We start from the raw sequence: 15,553 nt of genomic DNA, 5'->3' as shown, positions 1-15,553 counted from the left end.
TAGGAAAGAAAGATAGAAAAAAGAGAAAAGCGGGGGGAAAGAAAGTAAGTAAAGAAAGAAAGAAGAAATGAAGGAAGGACGGTAGGAAGAAAGGAAGGAAGAAAGGAAGGAAGAAATGAAGGAAGGAAGGAAGGAAGGAAGGAAGCGGCACGACTACGTTCGGCCGACAACCCAACGCTGAGTATCCAGAAGTGGAAGTTTGCAAATTCAATTTCTCGCTTCCGCGAAGCGCCGCATATTTCGCCGCTTCTCGAAGCACGCGGAGCGTGAAAAGCTGCTAAAGCGCTAAGGATTTCTTCGTCTAGGTGAGTCCTTTCGACGTCCTTTCGACGTTCTTTCGCCGCCTTTCGCGGTACATCGAATTTCCGTCTTAAAAATGCTCCTCGGTGAAAACTTCCCGCAAAGAGGGAAACGCGCGGGAATCCTCTTCCTCTCTCTCTCTCTTTCTCTCTCTTTCTCTCGCGCTTTTTCATTTTCCTTCTTTCCTTCTCTTTATATCATTCTGCTCCTTTATTTTCTCGCATTTCGTTCGTCTCACTCGGTGAGACTGAATGAATCTTTTCAGAAGTTAAGAGTCGATTAGCGTAAGTCGATAGTGGAAACGTCGTTTGCTAAAGCAGAATACAACAGAGAGAAAGAGAGAGAGAGCAGAGAGCAGAGAGGAAAAGAGGGTAGGAATGAAATAATAATGGGGGAAGAATGCGTACGAAATAAACTACGTGGGAGCGGCTCACGAATCGATGCCGAATTGCGACACGTACCCACTGATGCGCAGAACTAATTTCACACTTCATTGTAACCGTCGTTATTGTTCCTGTGGCCCCAAGTATTCGCTGCATCCATTGTGACAAGCCTTTGCGACGAAAGAGATCGTTCCGTTAATATAGTAGATATATTAAACTACGAACGGTATTACGCGGGATAATTAGAATAGAAATGAAAATAAATGAAAAGCATCGTTTGAAAACTTTGACGACTAGGATAGACATTTCCTTCGTTAAAAGACCTCTCGAAAGATGAAGAACGAGCTTAAGAAATAAATGATGCAACTCATTCAGTTTCGAATTCATCCTAAATCCAACGATAGTTAATAACGTTTTTGCTGCTACGTGAGGTTAATAAATTTTCTTTTCCCCTTTAGTTTATGATTTATCTCTTTTCAACTTCTGCCACGACGTTTCTTCTTTCGCTCCTTAACGATAAACGATTTTTCATCGTGACTGTTCGCCGTACTCCGAAGTTTCTGGGACGTTGGATTAAGACTACTTTCTTTGCCCTATCTCGCGCGCACAACTAACTAAAGGAGGAAATTAAAAGAATGATTTTCAAGAAAGTTCTCCGTTAACAAACCGAGCGTGCCCAACTCTACGCGTTTCTACTTCTAGTTATCTTCTATCCTTGGTCTTATGGAACGTCGCGAAATAGAATTTGTTAAGGTACGAGAGAAACGTTCGAAGTAAAACTTGATCGAAAGAAAAAACAATCGGACGGGTTATTTAAACGTTTTATTTTCTAAAGAGTAAAACAGATAGATAAATGTAGAAAGAGAGAGAGATAGAGAGAGTGCGAATGGAAGAGTATGCTGCTACGATTCGTGAGATAAAGTTTCCGAACGCTTCGAAATTCTCTCCTTTCTCTACGTGGGCAAGCCAGTTCGAAGGTTGGTTCTCTTTCACGTGGACGAAGCTACTACCTATAAGAAAGTCCCGTATGCCGAGCAACGTCTCAGTTCCGAAACCCCAATTCCGATATCAACGAACTTCCAAATAATTTCCTTCTTGGCCTCTTCCGCTCGAGACGCCGGCAAATAGCGAAACAAACTTCCGGTCCTGACTCGAGAAAGTTCATCCCGAATTGCCCGATAAGAGCCGCCTACCCTTCGTTTCCTTCCTACCTTCTCTTTCTCTCTCTCTCTCTTTCTCCTACAACTCTCCATCTTTCTCTCTCCCTCTCTCTCTCTCTCCCTCTTTTTCTCTTTCTCTTTCTTTCTTTCTCTTCCTTTCTCTTTCTCTCTCTCTCTCTCCCTCTTTCTCTCACGAACAACGAGTTATCTAGCTCACAATGGCAACCGATCAGCCCCTTCTGTTTTTCCACGCTCCATTTTCCCTTTCTTCTTCCTCCGTGGTTTCGAATCTATACTATAGATCTTTACCAAGAAGCCATCATTACCAACTATTTCCTCATTTCTAGACCGCCATCTAAAATCCGTGCGTTTTCCGGATCATTGACAATCGTTTCGAAAATAATAGCTACCTAAGTAAGTAAGTCGTCGGTGATTCATGCTCAAATGAAGAAGATTAAACGTCGACGTTATTTTTCGCTTTTATAGAACAAAAAAAAATTCATTGCGATATTCTTCTTTTACTTTTCGATAAAATATTAATTTAAAGAAAATAAACACGGCATACTTATATCGTACCAATATCAAACACCATCGTCAAACATCATACCAATATCTTTTAACGAATAAAAATACGTTGTTTTACGAGGTAATGTATTCGAAAAAAGAATTTTTATCGTTGGCAATTGATATTAAAATACATTGTAAAATAAAAACTATCACGAGACAACGTTTATTCCCTTGACATCGACTGGAACGGAAAATCAAAAGGTGAAGCGAGGCAGTGTGGAGGAAGAGGGCGGCAGAATTTGCAGAGGCTGAAAGAAAGTAAAGAGTATAAAAAGAAAGAAAAGATTAAAAAAAAAAAGAGAAATTTCTCCTACGACGTCGAAATTTCAACGATTAATCGCGAAGATGTTAGAAGCGGTAAAAGTATTAAACTCGAAAGCTAGCGTAGTAGACGGTGGCAATTTAACGTTTAAGTTTGCACAAGGAAAGCACGACGAAGCGCAAAGTTGTAGCATGAAAGACGCTTCCTTCGGAAAACACCTATACGAGGCTTATCACAAGTTTTAAAGCTCGCTCGAGGATTCGAGCGAGTATCGAGACTGCCACGCGTTAGCGAATGGTTACATACTTGGAAAAAGGAAGCCAATGATTTCGTTCTTCTACGAGAAACTTAAAGAACGTGCTTCGATGTCGTCTTTCTTTCTCTGTCCTTCGATACATTTCTCTCTCTTTCTTTCTTTCTCTCTAAATTCCAACTCGATCATCCCTCGATCTGTACACAATTTCCACGATATCCGTTTCACGACTCCGTAAAGAAACGTCGTCTTTTCCAATAAGGACAAATCTCGTAAGTTTACTTTATTTTTTTTTTTTTTTTTTTTTTTAAAATATAATGAAAAAGCTTATACTCTTTGATCGTATAAGAATTTACGTGACGATCTATTGTTCGACGAAAGGACATCGATCCGATTTCAAGTAAAATCCCAGGGTAAACAAGGAGATTTAGAATTAATGTTAAGAGAAAGGGAGAGAGAGAGAGAGAGAGAGAGAGAGAGAGAGAAAGGTAGAAGAAAATAGGTAGAGTAGTAGCTCGACAAAATGTAGTCTCAAGTTTCGTCTGTAGCAGGACAAAAGTAATTAAACCCAAGAGAGTGCTCGATAATTTAACGCACGTTTCACGCCGTGTTCGTAAGCAACAAGACCGCACTTCCCTCAGGACGAGTGGCATCTATTAATGGCGGATAAAAGCGAAAAGAGCCTTGCGAACAGCAGCAGCAACAATAACAGCAACAGCAACAGCAACAGTAGCAATAACAACAACAACAACAAGAACAGTAGCAACAGTTAGCTTGAGGAAAAGAGGAATGAGATTCGCGTAAGAGACGAAATAAGGAAGAATGAGATGGAAGAAGGATGCCACGAAATAGACGATTTTGTAGGTTTGTCGTTGTCGTGGTATTGTTACTACTAAGACTATACGAAGTAAAGGTGAATACACGGGAGCATCCTCGAAAGGGAAACGTGGCCCAGGACGAAAATGCAAAGTGAACGAGAACACGTCGAGCGTGCCTTTTGAATGGTACGGTGGTGAAACACTTGGGGAGTGTCGGTTGCTCGTCGCGTCGCAAGAGAAGAGAGAGAGAGAGAGAGAGAGAGAGAGAGAGAAAGAGGGGGGAAATACGGAAAGTCGTTAATTTTTTATAAGGTCCTATAGTCGAGAGAGGGAGACGTTGACGACGACGACGACGACGACAACGACGATCGAGAGGAAGAGGAGAAGCAGAAGGAGGAGGAACGATAAAACGAACTCTCCTGATTCTAGCCAGCTATTCTGCTGGTCATTATTGTTGGGTTATAATTATTATCACCGACGACGCCGGCGACAACGACGACGACGACGACGACGACGACGACGCCAGGAACTACGACGTCGTCAACGACGACGCGACGCTACGGGCTTGTCGTTAACATTACCACCGCTACAACGAGCTTTTTATGTGTGTTTGACGCTGTTTCGGAATGCCCCGTCATCCAACAGTTACCCCTCTTTCCTATCTTCGTTCTCCTTCCTCTTCCATTTGTTACGATCCCACTGTCGTACTTCGAGGGATGTGTCTATTCAACTTAAAATTCATTTCCCATCCGTTCTCGGATTATTACTCCCTTATATTTTTTATCCTTATCTCGTTGAAGATAAAATTACTTAGATCGAAGATTCATATTAAATCGTTTTACGCCAATAAAATTATAACGACGAAGAGGACCTTGGTGTTTAATCATGACGTTTAGTTAAATAATTCCCCCAAGCAGAAAATATGTTTTCCGTTTCGACGATAATTGCCATTGGGTATATTGTGTTTTACGAATAAAATACGATCTTTTGATACTGCGACAAGCTTAACGATTTTTGTAAAAAAAGAAGCAAACAAAAGAGAAGTGTTGCATATTTCCCATAGATGAATTTTGAAAGAAACACGTATGGCCAAATGAACGGCCACTTTTCGGAGGATTTTTATGGACCACCAAGCGTCTTCGCGGTAGATCCACTAAACCACTTGGCTAAACTAATCAGAGTTTACTGCCCGAAAGCATCTCGTTCGATTCTCGAAGAGGACTCCTACCGAAAATTCCTGGCATGCGACGAAGAAAGTCGTCGGTCAACTCGCGGCATCCCAGACAAAAAAAGTTTCCCTCGTTGACTCGGCGGTGGGTGAGGGATAGGGTGGGGGGGCGGCTGGGAGAAGGTAGGGTGGATGGAGACTGGGAGGAGAACGTCGACGCACGTAAAACCGACCGCATAGAATTCCGAAATCGTGGATGTCGGTGGTCGTTATATACATAGATACTCTTTCAACGGCGCATTCTGATATGCGATTAATCGACTTTAATTAACCATCGAATCAACTCGAAGTTACATAATTACCGTTCACATTATCGTCTTTTTCAGCAAGGATAAAGTCATTATATCAACTCGAAACTCATTTCGATGATAATAACAATTCTCTACGAAGGACTTCGTCCGCTTTGATAATTACAAGAATGTATTTTTTATCGTATCGTATAGATCGAATGGTAGAAATAGGTTTACTTTATACGAAAGAAAGAAAGAAAGAAAGAAAGAAGATCATCTGGCAAAGTCATTGAATGGTCGTAATAGAAACGACAAGACGGTCTTCTATCGGGCTTACCTTACCTAATTTACCGTCAAACAGCTTAGAAATGGGAAACCCGCAGGGTGCTCTGTAATTACGCAACCGAGCTTCCATGCCAACCGACAAAGTCGTCCTTTCCTCGGCAAATTTATCCGCCGTGTAGAGACCCATTACGTCTCGCGACCTCATCGTTTCCTTCTAATACGTTAACTAGCGTATCCTACCTACTGTTCTATCGGTGAACATTCAATGTCCGCTCCATACTTGCCATCGGGTCCAACTTTATCCGAAACTCGATAATTAAAGGCGAGCGATAATGGGCCATGTAAAATTAGTAAAATAATAAAATAAAGGAAAGGGAATGCTCCATTATCGTTAGAAAAGTCTTTTGGAATATATATCGTGTGTACATGTTCCTTCTCTTTATCTCCTTTTCTCTCTCTCTTTCTCTCTTTCAAAATACAGGATCGCTATCTGATCCGTTAATGAAAGACTCTATTAGCGATGAAGTCGTTGGACGTCGAACGAAATGGCTTAAACTCTCGATCCGGTCTCTCTCTCTCTCTCTTTCTCTTTCTCTCTCTTTCTCTCTCTCTCTCTCTTTCTTTCTTGATATTTAGGAGGGTCTGAACTCTCGGCGGCGAGATTCGCGGCATTTTTGACGTCGCTCGTGCCACGTTCCAAGCGATCTTGAAATCACGCACGACGCCGCTCGTAATAACTGGCCCATAACGTCGGGCCGAAGGCATCCTGGGACCTCGATCGCGGACATAGCGGTAGCAGTTTCGTCGTCTCGGACTTTGGACTCGATTGGGAACGTAGAATGCAGAGCGTGACCGAGATACCGAACGAGTTGTTTCACTCTCTTGAAAACGAGAGATCGATCGATTGATCGATCGATCGATTGACCGACCGACCGATCAACCAATCGGCCGACCGATCGATCGATCGATTGTCATGCGTCTTCCAAAGCAAGCAACCATTTTATTGTGGTTCTTGATTTAAAAAAAACTTTTCTTTTTTCTTGGAGAGTGAACTAGAGAGAAAAAGAGAGATAAAGAAATAGAGAGAGAGAGAGAGAGAGAGAGAGAGAGAGAGATGGAACATATTGGAGAGAGGAACATTAAAGACAACGGTGATAACGACAGGTCGACGTTCCCACGGTGGTTCGACGAATAAAATGGCACGACGAACTCGAGGTAGGATAGAATCCCATTTTCTGAGAATCCCGCGCATCCACGCAAAAGAGAGAGAGAGAGAGGGAGGGAAGGAGAGAGAGAGAGAGAGAGAGGGAGGGAAGGAGAGAGAGAGAGAGAGATAGGTCGATGGTTAAGGGTCGAAGCAGGTCTACAAACTGACGGCCTTTGTGTCAGCACTAGTGCGCAAACACTTCTCTGAACGCGCTAACCTACTAGGGACACTCCGTCTTTACCACATTTTACGGTACTACGATCGCTTTAATTAAGAGAACAGCTCGATGGACGAGAAAATATTTCATTCTAAACCGTCTGATAATCAAGCTTTGTAACTACTTTCATCATCCTTTCCACGGTATTCACCCGTCCTTAAAATAAGGAAGATTTTTGAAGAAAAAGAAAAAGAGAGGGAAAGAGAGAGATAGAGAAAGAGCAGATAATCAAAGGGAATGAATAATGAAACGAAAAGATAAGTCCATTTTTATTATCAGAACTTTCTCTCATTGTATTGGAATAGAAAATTGTTCATAAATTCAACGGAATAACTCTCTCTCTCTCTCTTTCTGTGTCTTTCTTCGAAAATGATATTTAATACTTGCATATTGACTAGAAATGCTTCGTTAGAGAAGAAGAGCTGGCCGTTTCGAAAGTTAATCTCGCTACTTTATCGCTCGACTCCCTTTTATGTAAGGTAGCGACGTAGGTACGTAGGTACACGAACGTAGCGTGTAGCAGGCAAAGTTGCAAGAGATAGGCGAAGGTGGCGTTAAAAGAGAGAGAGAGAGAAAGAGAAAGAGAAAGAGGAAGAGAAAGAAAGAGAGAAAGAGAGAGGTAGAGAAGAGAGAGAGAGAGAGAGAAAGAGAAAGAGAAAGAGAGAGACCCGTGCGCAGGGTCGCCTTAGCTTCTTCGAGGACGGAAATAAAGGAAGAAGCAGCTACGCGACGAGGTCTCTGCAATAAACTAGAACGCGTGGAGAAGGAAGACAAGTCGGCTTTGGGACTCTGACGTACGACTTTCCTGGCAACTACTTACGACCGCAAAGCCGCCACTTCGACCTTACTCCGTGGATAACTTAAGCACTACCATCCTCGGTCACGCCAACGAGCCTTATTTCTACTTTCTCTTTCTTTCTCTCTTTCTTCCTCTCTCTCTCTCTCTCTCTCTCTCTCTCTCTGTTTCTCTTTCTTTCTCTTTTTCTCTTTCCGATCGTCGAAGCTTTCATAGTCATTCGATTGTTTTTCCTTTTGTTTATTAAAATCCCTTTTCAAAATCCTTCAAACTAGTTGCAAACGAAAATAAAGAGCGATCCTTTCTCTCTTTCTCTCATTTATAATAATTCTTCATCCTTCTTCTTCTTCTACTTCTTTGTCGTCTTCGTCGTCTTCGTCGTCCTCGTCGTCTTCTTCTTATTTCAATTTACCACCCTTTTCCTCGCTTAGGTAGTCGTGATTAAAGCCACGTTAACCAACGTGAATATTCGCCGAATACTCGCCGAGATAATGACTCGAGAAGTCGCATTCGATGGAATATTCTCCGTCGTCGTTGAAAATTGTAGTAAGAAACATGATGGAGACTGATCTTTGAAAAGAAAAAAGAGGAAGAAAGAAAGAAAAAAAGAGAACGTCTATTCGAGATTGTAAAATATACGTTTCTTTTAATTATAATCGATTTGTAATCCTTTGTAATATTTATATTGATTATTGAATTTTAATGTGAATTATACTATGATATTTTACATATTTATCGTTTCGTAAAAGAATAGTTTGAACTTGAAACAATAAGAAATCTTTATAAATATAATTATTATTCAATTATATTTTATAAATTAATCGTATAAAGCATTTCAATCTAACATAAATCTTTGTTCTTTTATCATAGAACAATTGGCTAATTGGATTATTTCGTTCACTGTAACAAAGCGGTGAAAGTTTTGTGCGATTAATCGATACAGCAAGTTTTAAGATCTCCAAGGAAATCGTGAGAAAGTTAAGGGATAGTTTTAAGAATTTAACGATCGTTCGTTTGTTTATAGATAATTACATCGATAATTGAACAACTAATTAGAAAAGCTCACCGGAGATGGCGATGAAAGGGTGAATTGAAGGAGAGAAGCTGAAAAAGTCTCAAAAGGGGAAAAAAAGTTACAGTCGTTTTATACCACAAGGATTCTTTTCAAGGTACTTCGATAACGTTCCAAAAACTTTTAGATAGTTGGACTACTATTCCGCGCGAACATCCTAGTTCTACGAATGTAAGACACTTTCTTTCCTTCTCTCTCTCTCTCTCTCCTTTTCTCTTTCTCTTTCTTTCGTCGGATATTTTCATTTAAAACTATAAAAAGCGAGAACGCGTTCGTCCTTTCAACGAAAGGATTCGTTCGAGCGAATTTGTCTCGTCGCATTAGACGAATCTACCGTAGAAAAGTACTACTCGAAACGTTGGATTAAAAGCTCCAAGAATTTTCTGTAATAAGCTAGATTTACTGACAGCTACTATCGACGAGATATTACTTCGTTCCGAAAGAGAAATAGGAAAAAGGAAAATACAAAAGAAAAAAAGGTAGAAGAAGAAAAGGAAAAGGAAAAGGGAGAAAAAAGGAACGGTGAAGAGAGAGAGAGAGAGAGAGAGGGGGGGGGGAGGTAGGGAGAGAAAAAAAAAGAAAGACAAAAAAGAAAATAAACGAACGCGAAAGTACTCCTCGAGTGTAACGTCGATTTGTATGCGTAGCCGCGAAATTAACGAGTTAAACTAAGCTTCAAGCTCGAACGAAGTTGCTGCCAGCAAAAGGGGATCTCTCAATCTCTCGCACTTTTCGTAGATTTTCTTCCAAGCATTTCTCCGTGTACCCGTGTTCGTGTAACTTCTTCTTCGACTGCTGTTTCGATTTAAAGTGGTAGACGAAAGTTCTTTCCAGTTTTCGCGCGAAAAACTTTCCTCCGCAACAGCTTGCACCAGTCGGACCATTTTCGTATACCGTCTCTAGCGAGCTTCCCCCGACCCATTCCTGTTTTGTTTTCCTTCTCTTCTTACGACTCCACCTGTTAAACATCGCATTGAAATACAGCGTGCAATTTCTTATTGCGATCCATCGTAATATAATTCTTGGAAAATACGAAGAAATGGAAAAAACAAAATGAAAAGAAAATAGAAAAAGAAATGGCTAGTAGTAGGTAATAACGGAGCGTACCTTACTCCTTATTACTTTTGCTGCTACTTCCTTCATGTCGATCTATAAAAAAACTATAAATATAAGTAAGAAAAGTTTAAAAAAGAGAAAACAAAAATAAAAAATAAAAAAAGAAGAGAAAAAAAAGGATATTAAGCGAAGCGAAACAAAGTAAAAATAAAAAAGGAAACTTAATTATACGAGACGAGACGAGACAGAGAGAGAGAGAGAGAGAGAGAGAGAGAGAAAGAGAGAGCGAGAGAGCGAGAGAACAAAAAAAAAGAAGAAAGAACAAAATAAAGAAAGAAAGAGTCTCCCAGACGCGAGACTGTTACGCTTTTACGTTTGGCGCGAGCGATTCCACTGGGATTCGAATTAGCGTGGCGCCGACTACTCTCCAGTGAAGTTGACGTTGTAACAACGATTCAGAAGCGAGTAAACGACTTTATTGTTACGTAGGCCCAACCTTTCTTTTATCCTTCGTTTGCATTCCGCTCGCGCTCGTTCCGTCGCCGGCGGTTAATTCGCGATATTTTCACGAACAAAAGGCTCGAACGCGAGAGACGTCGGGAATTCTCGACGTTTTGTCCGACCACGCGCGATCCGTATCCACTTCAACGTCTACTCTGCTGTCTCGGGAGGAAGAGAGAGAAAAAGTGAGAGAGAGAAAGAGAAAGAGAGAGAGAAAGAAAGAGAGAGAAATAGCTTCGTCCTTCGCCGTAAACTTTCGTTAGACCTACCTCCCTTTCTTCTTTCCTATATTCATGAAGAAAAGGAGATCCCGTTTCCTTCTTCTCTTGCAGCCCTCCAAGATAAAACAAGAGGGAATAGAATTTTTATACTCCCCTTATAAAGAGACGCTGGCTTTTTGAAGAATCGTCGGAACAATCCAATTCAATCCGTTTCCTTCTAACGAATACGGACGGGTATGCGGACAAGTCCGTTTTCTATTACTTCCAACTTCCAGATGTCTTTCTTTCTTCCTTCCTTCCTTCCTTCCTTCTTTCCTTTCTTTCTTTCTTTTCTATTTTCTCTTTTTATGCATATTACATCTATTATCTACATTCGAATATCATGTCTGTTGATCGCTAGAAAGGTCACGTCGTTTGATACTCGAGTTCTTAAGGTTTATAGCGCGAAAGTTCTTACATAAAAATATCCTTCCTATTCTTAAATCGTTAGATTGTTAAAAGTTCGTAGAAAGTCGGAAGGATCGATGGGATAAAGGACGAATAGAGAAAAAAAAGGAAAGAAAAGAAAAGAAAAAAGAACGAGATACAAAGAGAGAAAATTTCTAGCAAAGCATGCATCTGGCATTAACGCAGACTGATTCTGACCCTTAGTCCCTCTTCCCCGTGGACCGTACGCTTAACTAGAGAATGTTTGCCTTTCGGCACTTGTTTACTCGCGTCGCGTGGAATATGCAGGAGGAATGATAAATAAATAACAAACACAAATCTGACGTGTGGTCGTAGTGCGGATAATTAGGAGTCGAGACGATCGATGCGCGGTCAACTAAACGAGCTGATCGACCACTCCGTTTATCGACTTTCCGCGATTCGTCTAATCGAATCTCTTTTTTCCTTAATGTTCCTTCGCAAATAGAGGAAAGTAAATTACCTGTAAACTTTCGAGATCGTCGATCGTCGTACGTCGAAAAATTCTTTTCTTACAAAATTTCGTTACAAAAATTTCTATCAATCTTCTAAACGTAAAATTTTTTTCTCTTGAAAATTATTCTATTGGTAAGCACTCCGCACGATTACTCGATTCACTCGAGTGTAATTACACGATCGCTGCTTTCGATCCCGTAGAAAGCCATCCACCGTGATACGAAGATCGCTTGCATTTAAACGGAGCCGTGCGATGTATACTATCGTACGGTCATTCCCAATATTAATTACTTAATTTAATGAACAGCCAACGCAATCCGCTTACGGTTTAACGGCCTCACAAAGCTGCAACGTTATACGCCCGCTACGATAATGCCGTGCGACCACGCTACGCTTTCTAATTTCATCCTCGCGCATTCGCGCCATCCTGTCCGTTCAATCTTTTTTTCCCACTGTAAAATTCTTCTTCTTCTTCTTCTTCTTTTTTTTCATTTTGTTTTATTTTCATTTTCTCATTTTTTTTCTTCTTTATTATCATCTCGCTTTTTTATCTTTACTTCCTCTTCTTTTTTCCTTTCGATCTCGTTAAGAACCTATAAAAATCCATTAAACGTCAATTTCAATACCGACGTCGCTCTCTACCAGGATAATCGATTCTGAACGCAAAACTTTTTCGTTTAAAAAAAACCAAAAAGGAAAATATAATAAAATAAATTACGATCTCGTAACATGTTCCTTCTTTTATGAATAACTTTGTTTCATTGTTTTCGTATTATTGATCAAAAATATATTTAAGCCTCCAATATATATATATATATACATATGATTAAAAATTAGAAAATATCTGTCTCATTATCAAAAGTTCATTTCAGCTCGAAAGTAGTTCATCATGCTACTTTCTCTTCTGAATACATTCATAATTCGCCGAATAGAGGAGAAGCTTCGAGATTCTCCAATATTTCGAACGCTTCTCATATCTCGAAAAAAGTGATTATTAGACGATAACACCGAGAGAGCTCGATTCATTGCAATCTTCGATTACATCTACCTATCGACTTTCGAATGGAACGATTTTGACAAATGACTTCGATCGTTTTTGAAATTTATATATGAATACACCTGATGGAAAAAATGGAATAGATGAAAAAGAATCGAGTTATTGCTCTAATTAATTTCATTAGTTTTTATAACCTACGTATGTATGTATGTATATATATATATATATACACATATATACATATATAGAAGTTCATATATATATATAGAAGATTTTGAAAATTTTTTAAAACAAACATCGTCAAAGTGCTACTATCAGATTAAATTTTTTTCATTATATTAATGCACATATAAAAAATATGTCAAAAGCTTTGAAAATCTTGTATATATTATTTTTAGCTAGCAGCATGGAATGAGCAAACGTGGCTTACTCGTGACACATACGAGAATTCAATGGAAAGCTCGTGAAAAAAAATAATTTCGAATTCCAAGCTTCTTAATTGGTACTCTAATTACTCTGCAATTGTATATCGATTCTCTTTTAAGTGAACCAATTATCAGAGTCTGTTTGAAACAGCCTACCCTCTATCTAGTCAAGGGGTGCTTTCTACCGGAAATAATATAGTTCATCGTAGACTCTACCGAAGATTTCCTGTAGCTTTGCATACGTCTCTTTCACTCACTCACTCTCTCTCTCTCTCTCTCTCTCTCTCTCTCTCTCTCTCTCTCTCTCTTTCTCTCTGTCTCTGTCTATTCTCTATCTTTATCTTTATCTTCATCCTCCCCTCTCGATTCTCCCCAAGTATGCAATACTCGCTCGTAGAATATATAAATGTACATATATATATAAATGTATATATATATAAATGTATATATATAAATATATATATATATATATATATATATATATATACACGACGAGTGCTTTTACGGTTAATCGAAATCGCTCTTCGAAACGCTTGAAGGCGCCTCTACCGGCTCCATTGAACTCGCTGGTTCATTGTTTCCGAAAGCCTTCGATTCTCGAAAGGAGGCAATTTCAAGTCGGTATTCGGTGCACGTCACTAGCGTGAAAAAGAATATCTCGATGAGATTCGCCAAATCCTCGTCGCTTCGTTTCGTGTAACATCACTTTCGAAAGTAAGAAAGCTTTTCACGTACGAACATGCGATTAAAATTGTAATATTAAACCGTACATAAAAGTCGATGAACAAAATAACATTGCGAAGCAATAGTTTAATACAAACAAAAGGAGATAAAAATATTTTACTATTTATACATAGATATTATACGTATCATGAAATAAACGACCCGTGAATTTCGTATTTCGACATTTACGTTTCGTTTCATTTCTTCTTCTTCTTTCTTTTTTATTATATGTTGTATCGTAACGTTCTGTAATTTTACATTCTACAATATGAAATCTATATAGTACTATTCGAATCTATAGACTTATTCAGAAAGAATCCATGAAAGAGTTTTTTATGTATTTCCTGCGTGAATTTAACTTAGCTAACATCTTTCCGATATCTGTAAAGGATATCTACATTTTTAGTCGCGTTAGATATCGTAAAAAAGAGTATAAATCGTAAGTTACATGCTGTAAAACGTATCGTATAGAGAGCGTCATCGGTATCGACTCGTTGATGTATCTAACTTTAAAAGTGGAAGAATCACGAGTTCAGAAATTTTATCATCAGAGAAAATCGTAAAACATACGTATCAAGAAGAAAACTTATTTGAAATTTATCGAATTAGATATCTGCGCTTACAGAGAAATGACGTTTATAATCGTATTAATATATATATGTCTATACATACACACACATATATATACATATACACACGTACACGCTCTATTTAAAAAATGAAACGTTATGTTTCGAGAGAAAAGCTCTGTGCTAACAATAGGCACGGTTGACATTGTCTCGTTAAAAGCAGTACCGACCTACGTTCATACGTAGAAGCGAAAATTCACGAGATGCATTGTAGAACACACGAGATGCGAAGTGCAACATCATCAAGGAGTTGTCTGACACGAGCCGAGCACATAACGATCGCTTCGACGAAGAGGAATTTCTCTCTCTCTCTCTCTCTCTCTCTCTCTCTCTTCTTCCCAAACACATCCACCCATCCACCCAGCTTCCTCTCTCTATCGCTTTCCTCCGAATTAGATTCGCGTTCGGGCGAACGGTCGGTCGTAGAACAACCCTTAATTAAGTTAGCCTCGTTGCCACGGTATCGAGAAACTATACTCGATTGGTTCGGTAAGGCGATACGATGCTCAAGCCGCGATATAGGTCTAACAGCGAACTCTGATAAGGATTTCCAGTTTTCCAATTGATAGATTTATGCTCTTTCGAACGTTTAACTCGTGCATATACGTATGTTTGTCTATTCTCAAAATCGATCGATTACAAAGGGAGGAAGAATATCTCGTTCGCAAGTTTCTCGATAAATAAGGAAAATTATTTCCTTGAATAGTTTGTGTGTGCGAAATATATATTTTTTATCGTAAAGCAAATGAAACAGATAAATAGATCGATACACACACACACACATACACATATGCATATATTTTATATACATATATATATATATCCCTATGCATATATGGTGGAAAGAGTAACGATAAAGTTTTATGGAGATTCCTATGCGAGAACATCCTCCATTTAGGACTGCCTCGTCGATGATTAATCGTCCTTGAAATTGAAAAAAAATAAATGATCTCTCGAGAATTCAGCGAGTCGAGAACTTGACGTTTCCTTCACGAAGCTCAGCACATCTCGAGCTAAGTGATATATCGCCTTCCTACCTGGCATATCGCTTTTCCCTTCGATGGCATTCGTCCCGCGTCGTCGTCATCGCCGTCCTCGTCATCCTCCTCCTTCGTCGTGTATCATTTCGACGGCGACGAAACCGGTTGTCGCGAATAATTTTCGATAAATAACGTTACGCATTTACTTGCTTATACACTTTACCGACTTAACAAAATCTTATTCCATCTAAGAAACTTACTTTCGAAACGTTCTCGAAACTCGCTCGCGAAGGGATACATAGTAATCTTGTTTCGAGTTATG

General features: G+C 39.5%; 1 long non-coding RNA gene across 1 annotated transcript; it reads right to left on the bottom strand.

Annotated features, from left to right (window-relative positions):
- Positions 1 to 9,419: 9,419 nt before the first annotated feature.
- LOC127069790 (uncharacterized) lies at positions 9,420 to 11,458 on the bottom strand. Its single transcript, XR_007783724.1, has 3 exons — positions 10,605 to 11,458; positions 9,886 to 9,927; positions 9,420 to 9,736 (listed from the first exon to the last, which is right to left on the bottom strand). It is a non-coding gene; the product is annotated as an uncharacterized LOC127069790 (long non-coding RNA).
- Between the last annotated feature and the right edge of the window lie 4,095 nt (positions 11,459 to 15,553).

This window comes from Vespula vulgaris, chromosome 1, assembly GCF_905475345.1.
Source record: "Vespula vulgaris chromosome 1, iyVesVulg1.1, whole genome shotgun sequence".
Taxonomy (NCBI): Eukaryota; Metazoa; Arthropoda; class Insecta; order Hymenoptera; family Vespidae; genus Vespula; species Vespula vulgaris.
This window is presented reverse-complemented; position numbering and strand designations above follow the sequence as displayed.